We start from the raw sequence: 26098 nt of genomic DNA on the forward strand, positions 1-26098 counted from the left end.
TTTTTTTCCCCCTGAGATGAACTCCAGCCCAGAGCTGGAGTGCAATGGGGCTGTCTCAGCTCACTGCAACCTCTGCCTCCTGAGTGCAAGCAATTCTTCTGCCTCAGCCTCCCCAGTAGCTGGGATTACAGGAGCATGCCACCACGCCTGACTAATTTTTGTATTTTTAGCAGAGATGGGGTTTCACCATGTTGGCCAGGCTGGTCTCGAACTCCTGACCTCGTGGGCCCGCCTCGGCCTCCCAGAGTGCTGGGATTACAGGCATGAGCCACCGTGCCCAGCCAGTTTTATTTTTTAAATGTTGCATTTGTCAGAATTTGCATCCTTTGCAACTATACAGAATAAAAATGAACAGGGTACGTAGTTTTTCTGAATTCTTTCAGGGGTCGGCAGAAAGTTTGTAGACCACTGTGCCTTTATTGTGCTATAGCCAGGCAAGGGTTGTGGGATCCCACTGCTATAGGTCACTAAGACAAAATAGCGTCACCAGGAGTCAGAAGATAAAGATGGTCATCAAGGGGGGATCAGGTTGGGCAGCAGCTCCCCAATCGACATGTTAAGTAACTGTAGATTTATAGGTGGGGACAGTATACCATGGAAGCATTTAAACCCTAGATAATAATATTGAAAAACCAGGAGGTAACAGTAAGCTTTTTTTTTTTTTGAGATGGAGTCTTGGTCTGTCGTCCAGGCTGGAGCGCAGTGGCGCGATCTAGGCTCACTGCAAGCTCTGCCTCCCAGGTTCACGCCGTTCTCCTGCCTCAGTCTCCCGAGTAGCTGGGACTACAGTCGCCCACCACCACGCCTGGCTAATTTTTTTGTGTTTTTAGTAGAAACGGGGTTTCACCGTGTTAGTCAGGATGTTCTTGATCTCATGACCTCATGATCCGCCTACCTCGGCCTCCCAAAGTGCTGGGATTACAGACGTGAGCCACCATGCCCAGCTAACATTAAGATTTTTACTTTTATAAAATTCTTTTTATAAGAGACTTCATGGCAGAGTTTTATCCACCCCTATATTCATTTACTTGTAATGAGTCTTTATTTGTGATCCCTAAGTATATGTTTGCATGATGTATTCATAATGCATTTGGAAGAAAAATGGAAACATTTCCATTTTTTTCCATTTAAACAAAACTCTCTGAAACAGTAAGACCACAGTCTGCATGCCATCTTGTGAGCACCTTTGCATTGTGCACAGTTCCTTATGTGTGTGAGATGGAGTAGGTGAAATAAATGTTTTGGCATTCCCCCTCATGCCCACCAGTGACATGAATTGCCTGATTCATAGAAAACCCTCTGAGGTTATTAGTATCTCAGGTTACAGGCAAGGTGGTAGAGAAGTCTAGTGACTGACTTAATATGGCCAAGGGGAATTGGCCCAGGTCAGATCACAGAGCTTGCGTGCTTGACGGAAACTCCCATTTCTTTTTTTTTTTTTTAGACGAGTCTCACTCAGTCGCCCAGGCTGGAGTGCAGTGGCGTGATCTCGGTTCATTGCAACCTCTGCCTCCTGGGTTCAAGCAGTTCTCCTGTCTCAGCCTCCCGAGTAGCTGGGACTACAGGTGTGTGCCACCATGCCTGGCTAATTTTTGTATTTTTAGTAGAGACAGGGTTTCACTATATTGGCCGAGCTAGTCTCTAACTCCTGACCTCGTGATCCACCTACCTCGGCCCCACAAAGTGCTGGGATTACAGGTGTGAGCCACCGCACCCAGCCTTTTTTTTTTTTTTTTTTGAAACGGAGTTTCACTCTTGTTGCCCAGGCTGGAGTGTATCTTGGCTCACTGCAACCTCCGCCTCCAGGGTTTAAGCGATTCTCCTGCCTTAGCCTCCCAAGTAGCTGGGATTACAGGCATGCGCCACCATGCCTGGCTAATTTTTTTTTTTTTTTGTATTTTTAGTAGAGATGGGATTTCGTCCTGTTGGTCAGGCTGGTCTCGAGCTCCTGACCTCTGGTCACCTACTGACCTTGGCCTCCCAAAGTGCTGGGATTACAGGTGTGAGCCACCATGCCCAGCAGAAACTCCATTTCTTTTTGTGCAACAGCAGCTCCATCTTTGTAATGATGTATGGGGAACTTTGAGTCACATCTCAAGCACCAAATTAAGGGCCAAATTGACTTTAATTGATACTTATTGTTATATATGTCATTTTAGAACCAAGTAAGTGAAAAAGCATAATTTTTCAGCCCTTAAAAAGATAAAAATTAAGTTTTATTAGCTGACATTACGTTATACAATGGTTTTTTAAAACAAATTGTCCCTATTTCTCAATCAACCTGTATAATTTTTTATTTTTTTTTATTTTTGTTTTTTAGACAGAGTCTTGCTGTGTCCCACAAGCTGGAGTATAGTGGTGCGATCTCAGCTTACTGCAACCTCTGCCTCCCTGGTTCAAGCGATTCTCCTGCCTCAGCCTCCTAAGTAGCTGGGACTGCAGGTGTGTACCACCACACCCAGCTAATTTTTGTATTTTTAGTAGAGACAGGGTTTCACCATGTTGGCCAGGCTGGTCTCAAACTCCTGGCCTCAAGTGATCCAGCCGCCTCTGCTTCCCAAAGTGGTGGGATTACAGGCGTGAGCCACTGCGTCTGGTCTAACCTGAATAATTTATTTAAATATTGGTGCTAAGCCATTACAGCAAATGCTCTGAAGATTTTTTTTTCTAATATAAGTGTTGAAAATAAAGCAAAATTTAAGCATTTAAAAACCAAATTCTTTATGCCAATCAAAATGTGTTTTTCTTGACTCCATCTATCAAAAACCTAAGAAGCAGAACAAATCAATCTGTGAAATAAAAGAAACACATGCTTTACAGCCAGGCATGGTGGCTTACTCCTATAATCCCAGCACTTTGGGAGGCTGAGGCAGGCAGATCACTTGAGGTCAGGAGTTCGAGACCAGCTTGGCCAACATGGTGAAAACCTATCTCTACTAAAAATACAAAAATTAGTCAGGCATGGTGGTGCGTGCCTGTAGTCCCAGCTACTCAGGATGCTGAGGCAGGAGAATCCCTTGAACCTGGGAGGCAGAGGTTGCAGTGAGCCGAGATTGGGCCACTGAACTCCACCATGGGAGACAGAGTGAGACTGTCTCAAAAAAAAAAAAAAGAAAAAAGAAAAAAAAAAGAAACACATGCTTTACAAAGGTAGAAGAGGAAATTATGCATAAGAGTCATTATAAAGTCTTTCAGGCATATAAAAAACAATAGATGATAACACAGTTAACACCTGTTTACCCACTACCCAATTAAAGAAATAAAACATTAAAAATATCGTTGAGGGCCAGATGCGGTGGCTCACACCTGTAATCTCAGCACTTTGGGAGGCCGAGGTGGGTAGATCACGAGGTCAGGAGATGGAGACCATCCGGGCTAACACGGTGAAACCCCGTTTCTGCTAAAAATAGATTAGCTGGGCATGGTGGTGGGTGCCTATAGTCCCAGCTACTTGGGAGGCTGAGGCAAGAGAATGGCATGAACCCAGGAGGTGGACCTTGCACCACTGCACTCCAGCCTGGGCGACAGAGCGAGACTCTGTTTCCAAAAAAAAAAAAAATTATATATGTATAGATCTATATGTCTATATAGAGCTATATATATAGATCTATATCGTTGAGCCTGTAATCCCAGCACTTTGGGAGGCCGAGGCGGGTAGATCACCTGAGGCCAATAGTTTGAGACCAGCCTGCACAACATGGTGAAACCCTGTCTTTACCAAAAAATACAAAAATTAGCTGGGCGTGTTGGCACATGCCTGTAGTCCCAGCTACTGGGGAGGCTGAGGTGGGGAATGGCTGGAACCCAGGAGGCAGAGGTTGCAGTGAGCCGAGATCGTGCCAGTGCACTCCAGCCTGGGCAACAGCATGAGTCCTTGTCTCAAAAAAAAAAAAAAAAATGCAGTCGAAGTTTACTGAGTGCCTCTTTCCCATTGAAATCCCTTCATTTTCCACAGAAACTGGCACTCTCCTGACTTTGATGTTATTCCCATGTACTTAAAAATACATTTAATATATGATTATGTACACAAAATATAGCATTGTTTTGCATAAACTGTTTTTATAAATGGTATAATCAATGGAGTCCGCAGCTTGCCTTTTTAGTTCAACTTCATGTTCATGTTTGATTTCTATGGCTGTAGCCCTTGCATTTTAACTGTAATGTAGTAGGAATTGATTTATTTGTTCTTTTGTTCATAGAAATTTTGCTATTACTGTAGTGCTGCAATGAATAGTTTTGTTAATGTCTCAGTGCACATGTAGGAGACCTTTAATGCATCTACCTAGGATTGGAGTTGCTGTATTGAAAAGTATGCGCGTCTCTCCTCAATGTTGCTAAATAGCTCTCCAGAGTAGTTCTACTGATTTATATTCTTAACAGTAGTGAATAGAAATCCTGTTGCTCAATATCCTTGCCATTTCTACATGTTGTCAGACTTTAACACTTTGCTAATCTGGTAGATATGAAATATATCTTGCTTTTTTTCTTTTTTCTTTCTTTCTTTTTTTTTTTTTGTGATACAGGGTCTCGCTGTGTCGCTTAGGCTGGAGTGCACTGGTGCAATCATGGCTCACTGCAGCCTCAACCTCCTCGGCTAAAGCAATTCTCCTGCCTCAGCCTCCCAAAGTGCTGGGATTACAGGCACGAGCCACTGTACCCAGCCTCATGTCTGGCTTCTTTTGATCAGCATAATGTTTAAAAACATTTGTCTGCATGTTGTTCGTATTGCTCATTCCTTTTTAAAAAATCGAGATATAATTCATGTAACAAAATTTACCATTTCAGGTATACAATTTGGTGGTTTTTATGATATGCACTACATTGTACAACTATCATCACTATTCCAGAACATTTTCATCACCCCAAAAAGAAACCTACTTGTTAGTAGTCACACCCTGTTCCCCCTCCTCGCATACCCTGACAACCATCTGCTATCTATCTCCATGGATTTGCCTATTCTGGACATTTCATATGAATACAGTTATACAACATGGAGCCTTTTGTGTCTGGCTGCTTTCACTTAGTTTATTATCAGGATTCATCCATGTGGCATTTCATTCCTTTTATGATTGGATAATAATCTATTGCATGGTTATGCAACATTTTGTTTACCCATTCATCAGTTGAACATTTGTATTGTTTTTACTTTTTGATTATTATGACTGCTATAAACATTTGTGTCCAAATTTTTGTGTGAATATATACACATGCACACACACACATAATGTGTATATATATATACATACACACACTTTTTTGAGACAGTCTCACTCTGTTGCCCAGGCTGGAGTGCAGTGGCACGATCATAGCTCACTGCAGCCTTGAAGCCCTAGGCTCAAGTGATTCTCTAGCCTCAGCTTCCAAGTAGCTGTTGCTACAGGCATTTACCACCACACCTGGCTAATTTAAACATTTTTTGTATAGTTAGGAGATCACTGTGTTGCCCAGGCTGGTCTCGATCCTCAAGCGATCCTTCCACTTTTGCCTCCCAAAGTGCTGGGATTACAGATGTGAGAGCCACCCCACCTGGCCCCCACTTCTTTTTTTTTTTGAGACAAGGTCTTGCTCTGTTGCCCAGGCTGGAGTGCAGTGATGTGACCATGGCTCACTGCAGCCTCAGCCTCCCATGTCAGCCTCCTGAGTACCTGGGACTACAGACATATGCCACCACGCCTGGCTAATTTTTATATTTTTTTGTAGAGACAGGGTCCCACTATGTTGCCCAGGCTGGTTTCAAACTCCTGGGCTCAAGCCATCTGCCTGCCTCAGCCTCCCAAAGTGCTGGGATTACAGTTGTGAGCCACCATGCTTGATCCTGACTTTTCTTTTTCTTAATAGTTAATTATACATCCTAGGTACTGATTGTGCATTGCAAATATCTTCTTTTATTTATTTTAAAATAATTGTAGAAACAGGGTCTTACTATGTTGCAGAGGCTGGTCTTGAACTCCTGCAGTCCTCCTGTACTGACCTCGAAGTGTCTGGATTACAGGCATGAGCTACAATGCCTGACTGCAAATATCTTTCTGACTGTGGCTGGTATTTTTACTTTGTTTATGGTGTTTTGGGGCTTATAGAATCTGTACATTTTTTAAAAATTTAAACTATTATTTTATTGTGTGAGTACATAGACAAATTTATGCGACCAGGACAGAGGCTGTAGATGACTCATATTTCCAATTGGGAGGGAGGACTTGCTTTGTCTTATAATATCAAGCCAAATGGTGAATCCAACTCTCTATCAGAATCAGACAGAATTTTAGCATCCTTATCCTTTCTGTTCCTTTCAAGATGCTTTTAAACAGCAACTGCTTTTTTTTTCTCTTTTTTATTAATTTTTTCTTTTTTTGCACACAAAACAAACATTTTCTAAAAATACATACAAACAAAAAGATGCATATCAAACATATTAGGAAGGCTGCACATGGGAAGACCGGGAATAGAAATGGGGGGTGGGAATGAAAGAAAATAAATGAGAGAGGGACTTTGTATGGCTCAATGATAATAACTCAATCCTCTATGTCTTTGACAAAGAAGAAGGAGAAGGAAGAGGAAGAAAAAGAAAGTGGGGTAAAGGATCAGAAAGGGAGGAAAATAGAAAAAATTAGAGTATGACTCCAGGGTAGACCTGTTTTGTTGTTGCTGGGTTGGTTGGTTGGTTGGTTTGTTGTATTTTTCATATGTGTCGCCACGTTGGCCAGGCTGGTCTCAAACTCCTAGCCTCAAGTGATCAACCTGCTTCGGCCTCCCAGAGTGCTGAGACTACAGGCGTGAGCCACCACGTCCAGCCCCCACACTGCATCCGGCCTCCGTGGTAGACCTCCCAGACGGGGCGGCCGGGCAGGGGCACTCCTCACCTCCCAGACGGGGCGGCCGGGCAGAGGCGCTTCTCACTTACCAGACGGGGCGGCCAGGCAGAGGCGCTCCTCACTTCCCAGACGATGGGCGGCCGGGCAGAGGCGCTCCTCACTTCCCAGACGGGACGGCCGGGCAGAGGCGCTCCTCACTTCCCAGACGGGGCGGCCGGGCAGAGGCACTCCTCACTTCCCAGACGCGCTGGCAGCCGGGCAGAGGCGCTCTCACTTCCTAGACGGGGTGGCGGCCGGGCAGAGGCACTTCTCAGATCCCAGACGATGGGCGGCCGGGCAGAGGCGCACCTCACTTCCCAGACGATGGGGGCCGGGCAGAGGCGCACCTCACTTCCCAGACGGGGCGGCCGGACAGAGGCGTTCCTCACTTCCCAGACGGGGCGGCCAGGCAGAGGCACTCCTCACATCCCAGATGGGGCGGCCGGGCAGAGGCGCACCTCACATCCCAGACGATGGGCGGCCAGGCAGAGAGGCTCCTCACTTCCTAGACGGGGCGGCGGTTGGGCAGAGGTGCTCCTCACCTCCCAGAAGGGGCGGCCGGGCTGAGGCGCTCCTCACATCCCAGACGATGGGCGGCCAGGCAGAGACGCTCCTCACTTCCTAGACGGGGCGGCGGCTGGGCAGAGGCGCTCCTCACATCCCAGACGATGGGCGGCCAGGCAGAGATGCTCCCCACCTCCCAGACGGGGCGGCGGCTGGGCAGAGGCTGCAATCCTTGCACCCTGGGAGGCCAAGGCAGGCGGCTGGGAGGCAGAGGCTGCAGCGAGCCAAGACCACGCCACCGCACTCCAGCCTGGGCAACACCGAGCACCGAGTGAGCGAGACTCTGTCTGCAGTCCCAGCACTTCGGGAGGCCGAGGCGGGTAGACCACTCGAGGCTAGGAGTTGGAGACCAGCCTGGCCAACGTGGCAAAACCCCGCCTCCACCAAAAATACCAAAACCAGCCAGGCGTGGTGGCGCCCGCCCGCAATCCGAGCCACCTGGCAGGCCGAGGCAGGAGAATCACGGGAGCCCGAGTCAGGGAGTGTACAGTGAGCCGAGACCATGCCAGTTCACTCCAGCCTGGGCAACAGAGGGAGACCGTGAGAAAGAGAGCGGGGGGGGGGGAGAGGAGGAGAGGGGGAGAGGGGGAGAGAGAGAGGGAGAGAGAGAAGGAAGGAAAGAAACAAAGGGAAAGAAAGAAAACAGAGAGAGGGAGGAAGGAAGGAAGGAAAAAGGAAAGGGAAGGAAGAAAGAAAGGAAGGAAGAAGGAAGGAAGGAAAGAAAGAGAGGGAGGAAGGAAGGAAAAAGAAAAGGAAGAAAGAAGGAAGAAAGAAAGGAAGGAAGAAAGAAAGGAAGAAAGAAAGAAAAGAAAAGGAAGGAAGGAAGAAGGAAAGAAGGAAGGAAGGAAGGAAAAGAGAGGACCGCAACTGCTTTCTTAATTAAATGGTAGAGATCTTCAGGGAGATCAGGAGCAAGTCCTTTGGACTTAAGAATTCTTAAGATTTTATTGCCTGTCACAAAACGTACTTGTGCAACACCATGTGTCTCTCCGGATCACACCGATTTGTGAAGGAGTCAGGCCTTGTTGGCCAGTTTGTAAATCTTCGTTTCATCAGATGTCAACTTCAGCCAAGTGGTGATGCTGCAGTGATAGGGCAGAGCCAACTGGGACAGGCCTTTCCTGGGAGCATGCATGCAACCCATGATGGGAGCAGTCGGGCAGCAAAAGGAAGAAGCTGTACATTTTAACAGACAAAGTTATCAATTTTTTTCTTTATGATTAGTGTGATTTTTAACTTATCTGAGAAAATATCCAATATCATCTCCAAGATCATAAAGATTCTTTTACATTTTCTTTAAAGTTTTAAATATATTTATAAATAATTTATTTAACTTTTACATTTCAAATTGAGTCTTTAGTCCACCTATTATTATTTATGTGAGGAATTTAATTTTATTCATGTGGATAACACTTTCCTCAGCACTACAGAATAGTTCAGTATGTACTTCACTAATCTGAAGAGCCTCATTTGCCATATATCTTGTTTCTGTGGGTATGTGGATCTACTTCTAGGTTCACTATCCTTTTTTTTTTTTTTTTTTAGACAGATTCTTGCTCTGTCTCCCAGGCCGGTGTGCAATGGCATGGTCTTGGCTTGCTGCACTCTCCGCCTTTTGGGTTCAGGCGATTCTTCTGCCTCAGTCTCCTCAGTAGCTGGGATTACAGGCACACGCCACCACGCCTGGCTAATTTTTGTATTTTTAGTAGAGACGGGGTTTCCCCATGTTGGCCAGGCTGATATCCAACTCCTGACCTCGTGATCCAGCTGCCTCGGCCTCCCAAAGTGCTGGGATTACAAGTGTGAGCCACCACGCCCGGCCCACCATCCTATTAATTCCAGCATCAACACTATACTGTCTTAATTACTGAAATAATATAATCAGCTTATTAATTACCATGAAAACCCTTCTTGGGAATTTTGATCACATTACACTAAAATTTTTTGCATTAAATTTATGGATTTGGAAATTTGGTATTTTTTTTTTTTTTTGAGACGGAGTCTTGCTGTGTCGCCCAGGCTGTAGTGCAGTGACATGATCTCGGCTCACTGAAACGTCCGCCTCCCAGGTTCAAGCAATTCTCTGCCTCAGCCTCTGGAGTAGTTGAGATTACAGGTGCCTGCCACCGCGCCCAGCTAATTTTTTTGTATTTTTAGTAGAGACGGGGTTTCACCATCTTGGCCAGGTTGGTCTTGAACTCCTGACCTCGTGATCCACTTGCCCCAGCCTCCCAAAGTGCTGAGATTACAGGCGTGAGACACTGCGCCAGCCTGAGAGTTGGCATTTTTACATTATTTAGTTTTATTATCCATGAACATAGTATATGATTCCACTTACTCCACTATTCTTTAATGTCTTTCAATAAAGTTTTATGATTTTCATCTAAAAATTATTTTATCTCTTTTGTTAGATTTATATCTAGGTACCTTATAACTTGTGTTGCTATTGCTAATTATATCCTTTTTAAAAATTATAATTTCTGCCTTTTGCTGATATAGCTGTACAGTTGATTTTGTACCTTCATCTTACTTGTAGCAGTATAGACTGTCCCTAATTTATGATGGCTCAATTTAAGATTTTTTGATTTTATGGTGAGTTTATTGGAATTTAACTTCATTGTATGTCAAAGAGCACCTGTACTTTTCATTTATTCTAATAATTCAAAGGGTCTATTTTTGTTGTAATGTAGACAGTGATACTATCTGGAAATAAAGACAGTCTTTGCAACCTTTATAATACCTTTGTCTTGCTGCAGTGGTTAAACTCTCTAGAGTTGTACTGATGAGAAATGGTGACAGCTGGCATTCTTGTCTTTTTATTTTTATTTTTAAATGCATTTTTGGATCACATTTGCTAATTTATGTAGAATTTTTGCATCTGTGTTTCTAAGTGAGATTGGCCTACAGTTTTTCTCTCTTGTGCTGTCTGTCTGGGTTTGGTATCAACATTTCAGTAACTTTTTTTTTTTTTTTTTTTGAGACAGGGTCTCATTCTGTCACCCAGGCTGGTATGCAGTGGCGTGATAATGGCTCACTGTAGCCTCAACCTCTCCAGGCTCAGGTGATCCTCCCACCTCAGCTCCCCAGTAGCTAGGACTATAGGAGCATGCTACCATGCCTGGCTAATTTTCGTAGTTTTTGTAGAGACAAGAGTTTCGCTATGTTCCAGGCTGGTCTTGAACTCCTGGGCTCAAGCAGTCTGCCTGCCTTGGCCTCCCAAAGCGTTGGGATTACTGTTGTGAGCCATCACACCTGGCTCTAATTTTTTTTTTTTTTTTTTTGAGACAGAGTCTCACTCTGTCACCCAGGCTGGAGTGCAGTGGCGTGATCTCAGTTCACTGCAACCTCCACCTCCTGGGTTCAAGTGATTCTGCTGCCGCAGCCTCCCAAGTAGCTGAGATTACAGGCATGTGCCACCATGCCTGGCTCATTTTTGTATTTTTAGTAGAGATGGGTTTTCACCATGTTGGCCAGGCTGGTCTTGCACTCCTGACCTCAGGTGATCCACCCACCTTGGCCTCTCAAAGTGCTGGGATTACAGGCGTGAGTTGCTGCGACTGGCTTTTCACTGACTTTTTAAAATGAATTGGTGACTGCTTTTTTAATTATTTGGGATAGTGTTATATAAAATAGGGATTATTCATGCTTGGTATGTGATAGAACTTGCCTGTAAAATCATCTGGACCCGGTGTGCATCTTTTGGTGAATAGATGTCAAAGTGTAGATTCAATTTTTTTCATGATTGTAGGACCGTTCAGTTTTTCCAGTTATTCTAAAACTGAAAATTTTGGTCTGATTCATTTTTCTGGGAAATTGTCCATTTCACCTAAATTTTCACATTTATCTTCACGGAGTGGTTTAATGTATTTTCATGTTTTTATAAAAGATCTGTTTTTGGCCGGGCGCAGTGGCTCCTGCCTATAATCCTAGCACTTTGTGAGGCCAAGGCGGGCGGATCACCTGAGGTCAGGAGTTGGGAGACCAGCCCGGCCAACATGGTGAAACCCCATCTCTACTTAAAATACAAAAATTAGCTGGATGTGGTGGCAGGTGCCTGTAATCCCAGCTACTAGGGAGGCTGAGGCAGGAGAATCGCTTGAACCCAGGTGGCAGAGGTTGTAGTGAGCCGAGGTCGCACCATTGCACTCCAGCCTGGATGACAGAACGAGACTCCATCTCAAAAAAAAAAAAAGGAAAAGTATTTGCAGTTTTTGCCACTAATTCCTATGGCAAAAACCACAATTAACTTTTGTACCAATCTACCATTCTGTACTCCCACCAACAGTACACAGTCATGTGTCGCATAACGACGAGAGATGCTTAGGAGATTTCCTTGCTCTGTGAACATCATAGAGCGTCCTCACACAAACCTAGATGGTACTGCCTGCTACATACCTCACCACTTAGGCCGTATGGTATAGCCTATTGCTCCTAGGCCACAAACTTATGCAGAATCTACTGAATACTGTAGGCAGTTATAACACAGTGGTAAATACTTGTGTATTGTATTTCATTTTTGTTTTTGTTTTTTTGTTTGTTTGTTTGAGACAGAGTCTCTCTCTGTCGCTGAGGCTGGAGTGCAGTGGCACATGATCTTGGCTCACTGCAACCTCTGCCTCCTGGTTTCAAGTGATTCTCCTGCCTCAGCCTCCCGAGTAGCTGGGATTACAGGCAGGCACCACCACGCCTGACTAATTTTTGTATTTTTGTTAGAGACAGGGTTTCACCATGTTGACCAGCCTGGTCTCGAACTCCTGACCTCAGCTGATCCACCTATCTCGGCCTCTCAAGGTGTTGGGATTACAGATGTGAGCCATTGCGCCTGGCCTATTTGTGTATTCAAACATACCTAAATAGAGAAAAGGTATAGTAAAAATACAGCATTATAATCTTATGGAACTACTGTGATATATACAATCCATTGTTGACAGAAATGTCATTATGTGGTGTATGACTACATATGGTTTCAGTTACTTCACAAACTTGGTGTTATTGGTTTTACAAATTTTGGTTATTCTGTCTGGAGTGTAGTAATATCTCATTGTGGTATTAATTTCTCTGACGACAGAGTTGATCATCATTTTCATTAGCTTACTGGCTTTTTACATAATTTATTATGTGAAATGTTTGTCCACATAGCCTGTTTTTTAAAAAATGAGTTATTTTTGCTATTGAGTTTTAAGAGTTCTTTGTACAATCTGGATACTAGTCCTTTGTCAGATAAATGTGTTGTGAATATTTTCCTCTAGTTTTTGGTTTGCCTATTCATTTTCTTAGTGGTGTCTTTTACTATACAAAAGTTTTAAATTTTGGTGAAGTCTAATTTATCAGTATTTTCTTTCATGATTACTACTTTTTGTGCCCTATATAAGAAAGTTTGCCTACTTGCTCAGTCACAAACATTACTCCTGTGTTTTCTTCTAAAATCTTTATAGGCTGAGGACAATGGCTCACTGCTGTAATCCCAGCACTTTGGGAGGCTGAGGTGGGTGGATCACTTGAGCCCAGGAGTTCAAGACCAGACTGGGCAACATGGTGAAATCTCGTCTCTGCTAAAAAATACAAAAACTAGTTGGGCGTGGTGGTGCACACCTGTAGTCCGAGCTACTTGGGAGGCTGAGGTGGGAGGATCACCTGAGCCCAGGAGGTAGAGGTTGCAGTGAGCCGTGATCGTGCCACTGCACCCCAGCCTGAGCGACAGAGCCAAACCCTGTTTCAAAAAAAAAAAAAGAAAGAAAAAGAAAGAAAAATTAAATACTCTTAAAAAAATGTTAAAGTTTTCACTTTTACATTTAGTACTACACTCATTCTCATTAATTTTTGTGTGTGGTATGAAGTAAGGATAGTAATGCATTATCTCTAATTGTTAAAATCAACATACCAAATATATCATTTTGTCCTAAATATTCCATTAGACTGATAAAACAGTTGAACTTTCTAATGATTAAATTTTTTGTACCATTAATTTAGTCAAACAACATATTTTCTGAGTACCTATTAAGTGCCATGATTAGGCAATATAGTGTTTTTTGTTTGTTTGTTTTTTTAAAGATACACAGCCCTACTTGCCTCCTAGCTGGAGAGACAGGCGGCTAAATGTACAATCACTACACAGTGTGCTATGTGAACTGCTGGAGATAAGCACTGGCTGCTGTAGGAACATCAGGGAGAAACTCAGCCATGCTAGTGGACCTAAGATAAGGATTCCCTGGGGTGGTGATCCTTGAGCTCAGACTTGAAGGCCTGGTTGATGCTGGCCAAGAAGGGAGGGTAGATGTGCAAAGGCAAGAGGCGCGAGAAGACTGGGGACTGTGTTACTTTCCATTAGTTGGAGCAGATGGTACAAGGCGGAGAGTGGCAGATCTGAAGCCTTGGATGATAACTCATGAATTTTAGCTCTTATCTGTGGAGAGCTAGGAGTCAGCAATACCTCAGTACTCGGAGTATTCCAGTATTGCTGCTTTTAGTACTGCGAATGTTTTTGTATTCATGACTATAGACTAAAACACTTAGCTTATTGTTTCAGGAAGAGCTTACAGTCTAGATACTTTGAAATATCCCTACTTTGATTAAATCTTTTGTTTTAGCCGGGCTCAGTGGCTCATGGTCTGTAATCCGAGCACTTTGGGAGGCCAAGGTGGGTGGCTCACTTGAGGCCAGCAGTTCTAGACCAACCTGGGCAACTTGTTTTAATGTACATATTGGAAACTGTGTGCGTAGAAATATCATTGTCCTGATGTTTGCAGTGAGTACCTAGTACACAGTAGTTAAGTAAAAATAATCTGAGTTGAGCACTGGACAAATTAGTTACCTGTTGTTAGGAAATAGCAAATAATGATATCAGAATGAACTACCTCACTTTTCAAAAATGTCATTTGTTGAGACAGCCCCCGCAGCAGCCACCACCGAGCCTGCCGCCACCACTGAGCCCACCGCCACCGCCACCGCCTCTAAGCAGAAGATGGTTATGCCTCCCACGTATGCTGATCTTGGCAAATCTGCCAGGGATGTGTTCACCAAGGGCTATGGATTTGGCTTAATAAAACATGATTTGAAAACAAAATCTGAGAAGGGATTGGAATTTACAAACTCAGGCTCAGCCAACACTGAGGCCACCAAAGTGACTGGCAGCCTGTGAACCAAGTACAGATGGACCAGATATGGCCTGACAATTACAGAGAAATGAAACAATGACCACACACTGGGCACCAAGATTGCATGGAGGATCAGCTTGCATGTGGACTGAAGCTGACCTTCGATTCATCTCTTCTCACCTAATGCTGGGGGAAAAAAATGCTAAAATCAAAACTGCTATAGGCAGGAGCATATCAACCTGGGTTGCACCGTGGATTTTGGCATCGTTGAGCCTTCAATCTGGGGTGCTCTAGTGCTGGGTTATGAGGGCTGGCTGGCTGGCTACCGGATGAATTTTGAGACCACAGAGTTTTAAGAGACCCAGAGGGACTTTACTCTTGGCTACGAGACTGATGAATTCCAGCTTCACACTTACATGAATGACGAGGTAGAGTTTGGCACCTCTGTTTCCCAGAGGTGAATAAGAAGTTGGAGACTGCTGTTAAGCTTGCCTGGACATCAGGAAATGGTAACACTCACTTCAGAACAGCAGGCAAGTATCAGATGGACCCTGATGCCTGCTTCTTGGGTAAAGTGTACAACCCTAGCCTGGTAGGTTTAGGATACACTCAGACCATAAAGCCAAGTATCAAGCTGATGCTGTCAGCTCAGCTGGACGGCAAGAACGTTGATGCTAGTGGCCACGAGCTTGGTCTAGGACTAGAATTTCAAGCACAAATGAATACTGTACAGTTGTTTAATTTTAAACTATTTTGCGGTATAGCTACCTTCAGAATTTAATGTATCTTTTAACATATATTTGAGATGCAAGTATTGCTAAATTTCATGCTAGACCTCCAGTTAAGGATGATTCAAAGAGTGTTACCTTTTCAGAGATACAGAAGAAACCCAATTCCAAAAAAGGTACTTTTAGCTGTAGACTTGGGGGGAATTTGGTAGCCCTTCTAGAGATGCCAGGTTTTAAAAAAATCTTGCAATGGCTGCAAGTGGAAGCTGATTATGTATAGGCACTTTGTAAATTTGTGTTGAATAAAGGAATGAAACTGTGACTTCCTGATAATTGAACCTTGGTTTTCTAACCCCAGTTGATCAGAGGCTCATTGCTTCATGGTGTGTACAAATTCATCTGACAAAGACTTTTTAATTTTTATTATTTATTTATTTATTTTTGAGACAGAGTCTCACTCTGTCACCCAGGCTGGAGTGCAGTGCTGTGATCTTGGCTTACTGTAACCTCCACCTCCTGGGTTCAAGTGATTCTTATGCCTTAGCCTCTCCAGTAGCTAGGATTACAGGCACATGCTACCATGCCTGGCCAATTTTTATATTTTTAGTAGAGACGGGGTTTAACCATGTTGACCAGGCTGGTCTCCAACTCCTGACCTCAAGTGATCCAAAGTGCTGGGATTACAGGCATGAGCCACTGCGCCCGGCCAAGGGACCTTTTTAGACAGATCTTCATGACCCGTTCCCATCCCAGTCCTTCATCACCCGTCTTATACCAAAAGGTCTGCAGGGTGTGATAGCTGCTTCTTTTCTACCATTTTGGGGTGGAGAGGGTGGATCTGATGAAGCTGATAATTCAGGACTGAATTCCTTCTCTTGTGCTTTTTTGCCCTTGCACCAGAGTATGAAATAGCTTCCAGGAGCTCCAGCTATAAGCTGGGGAGAAGTTGTGTGATTGTAATCACATGGTGACAACACTTAGAATCTAAATTGGACTTCTGTTGCATTCTTACCACTCAATTTATTTTTTAGCAGTTTAATGGGTACATTTTTGAGTCTTTCATTTTGTGTGGAATTAGATCCTCCCCTTCAAGTGCTGTAATTAACATCACTTAAAATAAAACTTGAATAAAATATTGAAACCTCAAAAAATTAAAAATATCATTTGTTGAAATTCATCTTCCCAAGTTGTTCTGTAGATAAAAACTATCTTGAAGCCAAAATGGTAAAATACCATTAAAGAAAAGAATTGTTATCACTTTTTGTAAGGAGATCTTGTTTGAAGAGGTAGATCTCGATATCCTTTCTAGTCTCATAATTCTTTTACTAATGAATTGCCAGTTAAATAAAAAGGGAATAGAACCCACGTGGTAGTCATATATGGAACAGGAACAGATTATTGAGATTGATCTTCTTGTAGCGTTATTTAGGCAAATATATGTACACTGGGGTGGTGGTGAAGGTGCAGGAAGGGATTGTGGCACCTGAAGATTAAGGGGCCCACCTGGAGTGGAGAGTGTGGGGCCGGGGACCGCAGGTGCTGTCAGGCCTGGGTTTCTGCTGCTGTCATCTCTGGAGAGTTTTTAGCAGTGAGAGTCAGAACCACAGATTTTTGATCTCTTCGCCTGTATGCGTATGTCCCCTACAGCATGGTAGTCTTCTGAAAACACACTCCCTGGCTCTGGTGAAGAGAAGTGCACCCTGATTTCTGGGTCAGTCAGAAAGAGATGATGTCTCTGACTCTCGAGAGCCTCAGGCAAGGCACACACAGAAACACCTCTGGTTTGTCCATGGAGCCGGTTCAGAGCTAAGGAAAAAGCAACCCGAGTCCTCTATTAGAGGGTAATGAACACGAACACTGATGCATGGGATGGATGAAATTCTTTATGTAAATTAGCTCCTAGAAGATGATGTCTACCTTTTTTTTTTTTTTGAGACAGAGTCTCGCTCTGTCACCCAGGCTGGAGTGCAGTGGCACAATCTCGGCTCACTACAAGCTCCGCCTCCTGAGTTCATGCCATCCTCCTGCCTCAGCCTCCCGAGTAGCTGGGACTACAGGCGCCCACCACCACGCCTGGCTAATTTTTTGTATTTTTAGTAGAGACGGTGTTTTACCGTGTTAGCCAGGATGGTCTCGATCTCCTGACCTTGTGATCCACCCGCCTCGGCCTCCCAAAGTGCTGAGATTACAGGCATGAGCCACCGTGCCCGGCCTACCTTTTTATCAGTTAACAAAATCAAAGGAATAGTCAGAGTGGCCATTTTTTTGTAGTAAGGTGTTTTGGGGTGCCTTTTGTTTTCTTCACTTGCCTTTCCGTTTAGGGGAAGCCTAAACACTGGGCAGTGGCCCAGTGTCGTGCACCTGTTTAATCTATGTAGGGCATCTGCTCACATCTGTGTTTTGTTTTGTTAACTTTTTAAATGTAATTGCTTTCACTTCATCAGGTATCCGGCACTTTCCTGATTTTGCTTTTGCCAAATTAAATCACCAGTTTCTCGAAGCCTTCTGTGGTCTCCCAGATGAAGAAAAACTTTTCTTCTGAACTTAATGCACATCAATTATAGCATTTATTACTTTCTACATTCTATTTTTGAGTTTTTAAGGATTGGATTGTTGTTAGGGAGGGTATATCTTACCCTTTGCTAGGTCGCAAACTTTCAGTCTGTTTTATCTTCTTTTTAAAATCCTTTTATTTTGAAATGATTTAATTATTAATTAATTGATTGATTGATTTATATTTAGAGACAGAGTCTTGCTTTGTTGCCCAGGCTGGAGTGCAGTGGTATAATCATGACTCACTGCAACCTCAAACTCCTGGGTACAGGCAATTCTTCCATCTCCTGAGAGCTAGGGCTACAGGCGTGTGCCATCATGCCTGCTATTTTTTTTATAGAGATGGGGGTCTTGCTATGTTGTCCATGCTGGTCTCATACTCCTGGCTTTAAGAAGTCCTCCCACCTCAGCCTCTCAAAGTGCTGGGATTACAGATGTGAGCCACCTTGCCTGGCTTAAAATAGTTTTATACTCACAAGAAGTTGCAAAAACAGCACAGAGAGTTCTGTCTTACCCTTCATCTGGTTTCCCAATGATAACATCTTTTTTTTTTTTTTTCTTTCTTTTTGAGATGGGGTGTCTCTCTGTTGCCCAGGCTGGAGTGCAGTAGTGCGATCTCGGCTCACTGCAAGCTCCACCTCCCGGGTTCACACCATTCTCTCACCTCAGCCTCCTGAGTAGCTGGGACTACAAGTGTCCACCACCATGCCTGGCTAATTTTTTGTATTTTTAGCAGGGACAGGGTTTCACTTGTTAGCCAGGATGGTCTTGATCTCCTGACCTCGTGATCCACCCGTCTTGGCCTCCCGATGTGCTGGGATTACAGGCGTGAGCCACCACGCCCGGCCATTAACATCTTACATGACTATGCTTAAGTTCTATCTTTAGTTTATCTTTATACACTTCTCTGTGGCTCTGTAGAGCCTGACATACAGTAGGCACTCACTTATGAGCTTTGTTGCATGGTGAATGAATTAATGGGCTCCATGGGCTTACAGCCACATCCAAGTTAATATGTTGTCATCCCATCCTGACTCGAGGACATTGCATCATCCTGGCTACAAGTGACCTGTCTCAGGAGACTCAGACTGAAGCCATGCACATTTCGTGCCTCCTTTGTGCACATTAGATGACTTGCCAGGCGGGGTGGGTGAGAAAGGACTCTGGGATAAATGCCCACAATCTGGGATTTATTTCAAAATAAGACATGAGGGAAGTAGATGAGGATGTGGAGCGGGGCAGAACTGGCTTTGGGCCGATGGTGAATGAGGCTGGGTATTTGGGGGGTCATAATACCATAATACCATTCTGTCTTCTCACTCTCTCTCTCTTTTTTTTGAGATGACGGAGTTTCGCTCTTGTTGCCCAGTCTGGATTGCAGTGGTGCGATCTTGGCTCACTGCAACCTCCACATCCCGGATTCAAGCGATTCTCCTGCCTAAGCCTCCCGAGTGTCTGGGATTACAGGCATGTGCCACCACGCCCAGCTAGTTTTGTATTTTTGGTAGAGATGGGGTTTCACCATGTTGTCCAGGCTGGTCTCGAACTCTTACCTCAGGTGATCTGCCTGCCTCAGCCTTCCAAAGTGCTGGGATTACAGGAATGAGCCACCACGCCCGGCTATATTCCAATTTTAAATTCAATATTAAATTCCAAATACATTTCTTCATTTATTCTTTTGTCAGTGGACATTTAGGTTGCTTCCACATCTTAACTATTGTCAGTAATGCTTCATTTGTGTTTGTGCACGTGGGTGTGCAAATATTTCTTTAAGACCCTGCTTTCAATTTTTTTCTTTCAAAAAACCCTACTTTTTCCCATTTAACCAACTGTTGTGGAGAAGACTCTTATAAGGACGTGAAAGACTCTAGGTAATCAAGTGGCTGTTGATGTGCAGTTTGCTGGAAATTTTTATTGTGCTTTATGTTATTACATTGTACATGCCTGTTAGAAGTGTGATTGGAAATGCTTTGTACATTTAAATCTGAAGGCTTGGAGTAAGAAGGGTAACTTTTCCTTTTGTGGCGCTCCTGGGGTTGTTAAGGCTGATTTAAGCTGCTGATGACTTGATTGTGGTGATTGCTCTTCTAGTTGGACATACTTTTTCCTTTCTTTTAAAATGTTTTGAAATTGGACTTGAACTGAACTCCTTTTGTAAATGGGAGGCTCTGAGCTCAGAGTTGGTTTGCAGTAATAATAATAATGGTCACAAATCTTTTTTTTTGTTTGTTTTTTGAGACTGGTCTAACTCTTGCTTAGGCTGGAATATAGTGGTGCAATCATGGCTCACTGCAGCCCTGGGCTCAGGTGCTCCTCCTCAGCCTCCCAAGTAACTGGGACTGCAGGCATGCACCATCATGCCTGGCTAATTTTTGTATTTTTTGTAGAGACAGGGTTTTGACATGTTACCCAGACTGGTCTCAAACTACTAAGAAGATTACTCAAGTAATCCTCCTGCCTTGGCCTCCTGGGATTACAGGTGTGAGCCACTGCACCTGGCCATATTATTTTTGGAGGAGTTAAAAAATGGTTGCAGTCTATGCCTTTCATCTTATACTGATGTGTCAATATTTATGCCTTCAAAGAAGTTATAAATCAATTTCATTTTTCTCTCCCAAAACTGTTAAGTTTTATCTTAAAATTCTATTCCAGTGTAAATATAATTAATAAGTAACAAAGTTATTGGGGTTTGTATTCATATAACATTTCCTTATTTTATATTCTTACACATCGTGATATTGTACTATTTTAAAATATACTATATATTATTTTAAATGTATTATAATTATATGTGCACATATTATAGGTATATAATAAATATACATATATAATTATTATTTTAGGTAGTTTTCTGTGTTGGCCTATTGCTTGTGTAATTCATTTAGCTTTTTCAAGTCAGCTATTCAGATTCAGCTTTCAGCTGTACATATATATATAATTTTTTAATTTTTAATTTTTATTTTTTTTAAGAGACAGAATTTTGGTCTGTTGCCTAGTCTGGAGTGTAATGGTGCAGTTACAGGTCAGTGCAGCTTCAAGCTCCTGGGCCCAAGTGATCCTCCCACTTCAGCCTCCCAAGTAACTGGGACTACAGGCACATGCCCCACACTGGCTAATTTTTTGAAAATTTTTAGTAAAGATGAGATCTGACTATATTGTGAGATCTCACTATATTGCAAGATCTCCTGGGCTCAAGCAATTCTCCTGCCTTGGCCTCCCAAAGTGTTGGGATTACAGACATGAACTATTGGGGCCAGCCACAGCTGTTTTTTGTATTAATTTTCATAGCTGTCCTTGTAATATTAAATTTTAATCAGGTTCTGTTTGGTGTTAATGACAGGAACAATCTCCTTTAATTCTTCTGAGGTAAAGCAGAATGTAAGTCAAAAATTAATTAATGTCAAAGTCAGCACTGTTTTTGTTTTTTTTTTTCTATTGACCCCATGGGTAGTGTGGCTGAGCAGTCTAACGTGCTGGGTGTGGTGGCTCACGCCTGTAGCCTCTAGCACTTTGGGAGGCCAGGAGTTTGAGACCCGCCTGAGCAACATAGCGAGACCTCAGCTCTACAAAATATAAAGAACATAAAAAATAAAAAAGTTCTATATTAAGGCTCTAGCCTTCTTGGGGGCATAGATTTGAATTCCATCACTGCTCATATGTTTGCTTTTTAAAATTGTAGTAAAATACACATAATATAAAACTTACCATCTTAACAATTTTTAAGTATACCATTTAGTAGTGTTAAGTATAATATATTCATATTGCTATGAAACAGATCTTCAGAGCTTTTTCATCTCATCTTGCAAATCTGAAGCTCTATACCCATCAAACAACTCTTCTCTTTCACCTTTTCCCAGTTGCCTGTAACTACCATCTTACTTTTTGTTTCTGTGAATTTGACCAGTTTAGATACCTCATATAAGTGGAATCACATTGTATTTGTCTTTTTGTGACTGGCTTATTTCACTTAATGTAATGTCTTAAAGGTTCATCCACGTAACAGGATTTCCTTTCTTTCTTTCTTTCTTTTTTTTTTTTTTTTTTCTTGCTTTGTCGCCCAGGCTCTGTCGCCCAGTACAAAGGCACGATCTCGGCTCACTGCAACCTCCGCCTGCCCGGTTCAAGTGATTCTTCTGCCTCAGCCTCCCGAGTAGCTGGGATTACAGGCACCCACCACCACGCCTGGCTAATTTTTGTACTTTTAGTAGAGACGAGGTTCGCCATGTTGTCCAGGCTGGTCTCGAACTCTTACCTCAGGTGATCTGCCTGCCTCAGCCTTCCAAAGTGCTGGGATTACAGGAATGAGCCACCACGCCCGGCTATATTCCAATTTTAAATTCAATATTAAATTCCAAATACATTTCTTCATTTATTCTTTTGTCAGTGGACATTTAGGTTGCTTCCACATCTTAACTATTGTCAGTAATGCTTCATTTGTGTTTGTGCACGTGGGTGTGCAAATATTTCTTTAAGACCCTGCTTTCAATTGTTTTGGATATATACGCAGAAGAGTGATTACTTCAGCATGTGATATTTCTATTTTTAATTTTTTGAGGAACCTCCATACTGTTTTGCATAGTGGATGTACCCTTTTACAATCCTACCAACAGTGCCCATGACACTTGTGATTTTTCTGGTTTGATTTTTTTTTTTTGGTATGGTAGCCATCCTGTAGGTATAAGGTAATATCTCATTGTGGTTCTGATTTGCATTTTTCTGATGATTAATAATGTTGGGCATCTTTTCATATGCTCATTGGCCTTATTAACTTTGGGGAAATATCTATCCAAATCCTTTGTCCAGGACAGTCTCTTCAATAAATGGTGCTGGGAAAACTGGACATCCATAGGCAAAAGAAACTAGACCCTTTATCTCACTATATTAAAAAAATGAAACTGGATTAATGACATAAATCTAAGACCTCAAACTATGAAACTACTACACGAAAACATTGGGGAAAATCTCCAGGACATTTGAGTAGGCAAAGATTTCTTGAGCAATACCCCACCAGCATAGGCAACCAAGGCAAAAATGAACAAATGGGATCAAACCCAATTAAGAAGCTTCTGCACAGCAAAGGAAAGAATCAACAAAGTGAAGAGACAACCCACAGAATGGGAGAAAATATTTGCAAACTACCTATCTGACAAGGGATTAAAAACCAGAATGTATAAGGAGCTCAAACAACTCTATAGGAAAAAAAATCTAATAATTTGATTTAAAAATGGGCAAAAAATCTTAATAGATATTTCTCAAAAGAAGACATAAGAATGGCAAACAGGTATATGGAAAAGGTGCTCAACATTGTTGATCATCACAGAAGTGCAAATCAAAACTACAATGAAATATCATCTCACTCCAGTTAAAATGGCTTTCATCCAAAAGACAGACAATAACAAATGCTGGCGAGGATGTGGAGAAAAGGGATCCGTCGTACACTGTTAGTGGAAATGTAAATTAGTACAACCACTATGGAGAACAGTTTGGAGGTTCCTTAAAAAACTGAAAATAGAGCTACCATATGATCCAGCAATCCCACTGTTGAGTGGGTGTATACCCAACAGAAAGGAAATCAGCATATCAGAAAGATACGTGCACTCCTATGTTTGTTGCAGCACTATTCATCTTAGCCAAGATTTGGAAGCAATCTAAGTGTCATCAACAAATGAATGTGGCTGGGCACGGCGGCCCACGCCTGTAATCTCAGCACTTTGGGATGCTGTGGCAGGCGGATCGCCTGAGGTCGGGAGTTCGAGACCAGCTTGGCCAACATGGCGAAACCCCATCTCTACTAAAAATACAAAAATTAGCCCAGCATGGTAGCATGCACCTGTAGTCCCAGCTACTCAGGAGGCTGAGGCAGGAAAATCTCTTGAACCCTGGAGGTGCAGGTTGCAGTGAGTCTAGATCATACCACTGCACTCCAGCCCGGGTGACAGAGCGAGACTTCATCTCAAAACCAAAGCAAACAAAACAAAACAAAACACACACACACACACAAAAACCCAGATGAATGTATAAAGAAAATGTGGTACTTATACACAGTGGAGTACTATTCCGCCATAAAAAAGAATGAGGTCCTGCCATTTGCAACAACATGGAACTGGAAGTCATTTTGTTAAGTGAAATAGATCAGGCACAGAAAGAAACTTTTTGTGTTCTCACTTATTTGTGGGAGCTAAAAATGAAAACAGTTGAACTCATGAATATAGAGAGTAGAAGGATGGTTACCACAGGCTTAGAAGGGTACCGGTGATGGTGGGGAAGTGTGGGTATGGTTAATGGTTACAAAAAAATAGTTAGAAAGAATGACTAAGACCTAGTATTTGCTAGCACAACAGGGTGACTATAGTAAAAAAAAATTTAATCTTACATTTTAAAGTAACAAAAAGTATAATTGAATTGTTTGTAACACAAAGGATAAATGCTTTAGGTGAATTTGAGGCTGCAGTGAGCTATGACTGCACCACTATGCTCTAGCCTGGGTGACAGAGCAAAATTCTGTTTCCTAAAAAAAAAAATATATATATATATATATATTTTTTTTTTTTCACCCCATTTACCCTGATGTGATTATTATGCATTGCATGCCTGTATCAAAATATCTCATGTAACTCATAAATATATACACCTACTATGTACCCATGAAAATTAAAAATAAAAAATTAATCTAAAAAATTCTTTGCCCATTTTTTAATTGGGTTGATTTTTTTGTTGTTGTTACTGAGTTGCAGGAGTTCTTTGTATATCCTGTACATTAACTCTTAATCAGATATATGACTTGCAGATATCATCTCCCGTTCTGTAGGTTGCTCTTTAACTCTTGATTGTTTCTTTGTTGTTGTTGTTGTTTTTGTTTTTGAGGTAGGATCTCACTCTGTTGCCCAGGCTGGAGTGTAGTGGCAAGATCATGGCTCCCTGCAGCCTTGAACTCCTGGGCTCAGGGGATCCTCCCACCTCAGCTTCCCAAGTAGCTAGGACTACAGGCACACACCACCACTCCCTGCTAATTTTATTTATTTAATTAATTTTTTTAAAGACAAAGTCTTGCTCTGTCGCCCAGGTTGGAGTGCAGTGGCACGATCTCAGCTCACTGCAACCTCCACCTCCTGGGTTCAAGCAGATTCTCCTATTTCAGCCTGCTGAGTAGCTGGGATTACAGGCTTGCACCACCACACCCAGCTAATTTTTTGTATTTTTAGTAGAGACGGGGTTTCACCACGTTGGCCAGGCTGGTCTCAAACTCCTGACCTCAAGTGATCCACCCGCCTCAGCCTCTCAAAGTGCTGGGATTACAGGCGTGAGCCACTGTGCCTGGCCCCCTGCTAATTTTAAAACATTATTTGTAGTAGAGACGGGGTCTTGCCTTGTTGCCCAGGCTGGTCTTGAACTCCTGGGCTCAAGCAATCCTCCCACTTCAGCCTCTCAAAGTGCTGAGATTACAGGTGTGTGTCACTGCCCCCGGCACAAAAGAAATGCTATTCTAATGTAAACCCTAGAGACTAAATGGTTGACATATACCATTTAATCTTTTTTTTTTTTTTTTTTTTTTTGAGTTGGAGTCTTGCTCTGTCACCCACGCTGGAGTGCAGTGGTACTATCTCAGCTCACTGTGACCTCCGCCTTTCAGATTCAAGCAATTCTTCTGCCTCAGTCTCCCGAGTAGTTGGGATTACAGGCGCCTGCCACCATGCCCAGCTAATTTTTGTATTTTTGGTAGAGACAGGGTTTCACCATGTTGGCCAGGCTGGTCTCGAACTCCTGACTTCAAGTGATCCACCTGCCTTGGCCTCCCAAAGTGCTAGGATTATGGGCATGAGCCACTGCGCCTGGCCCCATTTAATCTTAACAAAATCTGCATTTCCAAATGCTCCTTTTAGCTTTAAAATCTTATAGATCTGGGTTTCATTACCTGTGTAATTGCAACTTCTTAGCTGTGTGACCTTGGAAAAGTGCTTAACCTTTCAGCCTCAATTTTGTCATCTGTAAAGTGGAGATACTAGGGGAAATACATATTTCATAGACTTCTTGAAAGGGATCAGATGAGATGATGTCTGTAAATTGCTTAGCACAGTGCCCAGCTGAAAGGCATCAGTCAGTGGTGAATATTTTTATTAGGCATACGTTCATGAACATCTGTATGTTTGGACCTCAGAAGAAATCAGAATGGGCTTCAAAGGAATGTGATGTCTCTTAGTATCTTTAGTTTCTTTTTTCCTGTTTAATTTTACAGAAGTAACCTCTGGGAATACCCAGTTATGTGCTCTTGTGCTCAGTGAACAGTACTCAGTTTTTCAGCAGTTGTCAGTGG

The 26098-nt window shown here is 42.8% G+C and overlaps 1 protein-coding gene and 2 pseudogenes across 2 annotated transcripts in view; 2 read left to right on the forward strand and 1 right to left on the reverse strand.

Annotated features, from left to right (window-relative positions):
• Window positions 1-26098, forward strand: part of KCNG3 (potassium voltage-gated channel modifier subfamily G member 3) — a 55557-nt gene that overhangs the window by 20310 nt on the left and 9149 nt on the right. The gene's annotated exons all lie outside the window — the stretch shown is intronic.
• Window positions 6138-8556, reverse strand: LOC116484069 (small ribosomal subunit protein uS15-like; annotated as a pseudogene).
• On the forward strand, window positions 14393-17776 carry LOC116483704 (voltage-dependent anion-selective channel protein 1-like; annotated as a pseudogene).

The sequence above is a fragment of the Hylobates moloch genome, unplaced genomic scaffold, assembly GCF_009828535.3.
Source record: "Hylobates moloch isolate HMO894 unplaced genomic scaffold, HMol_V3 SCAFFOLD_15, whole genome shotgun sequence".
Taxonomy (NCBI): Eukaryota; Metazoa; Chordata; class Mammalia; order Primates; family Hylobatidae; genus Hylobates; species Hylobates moloch.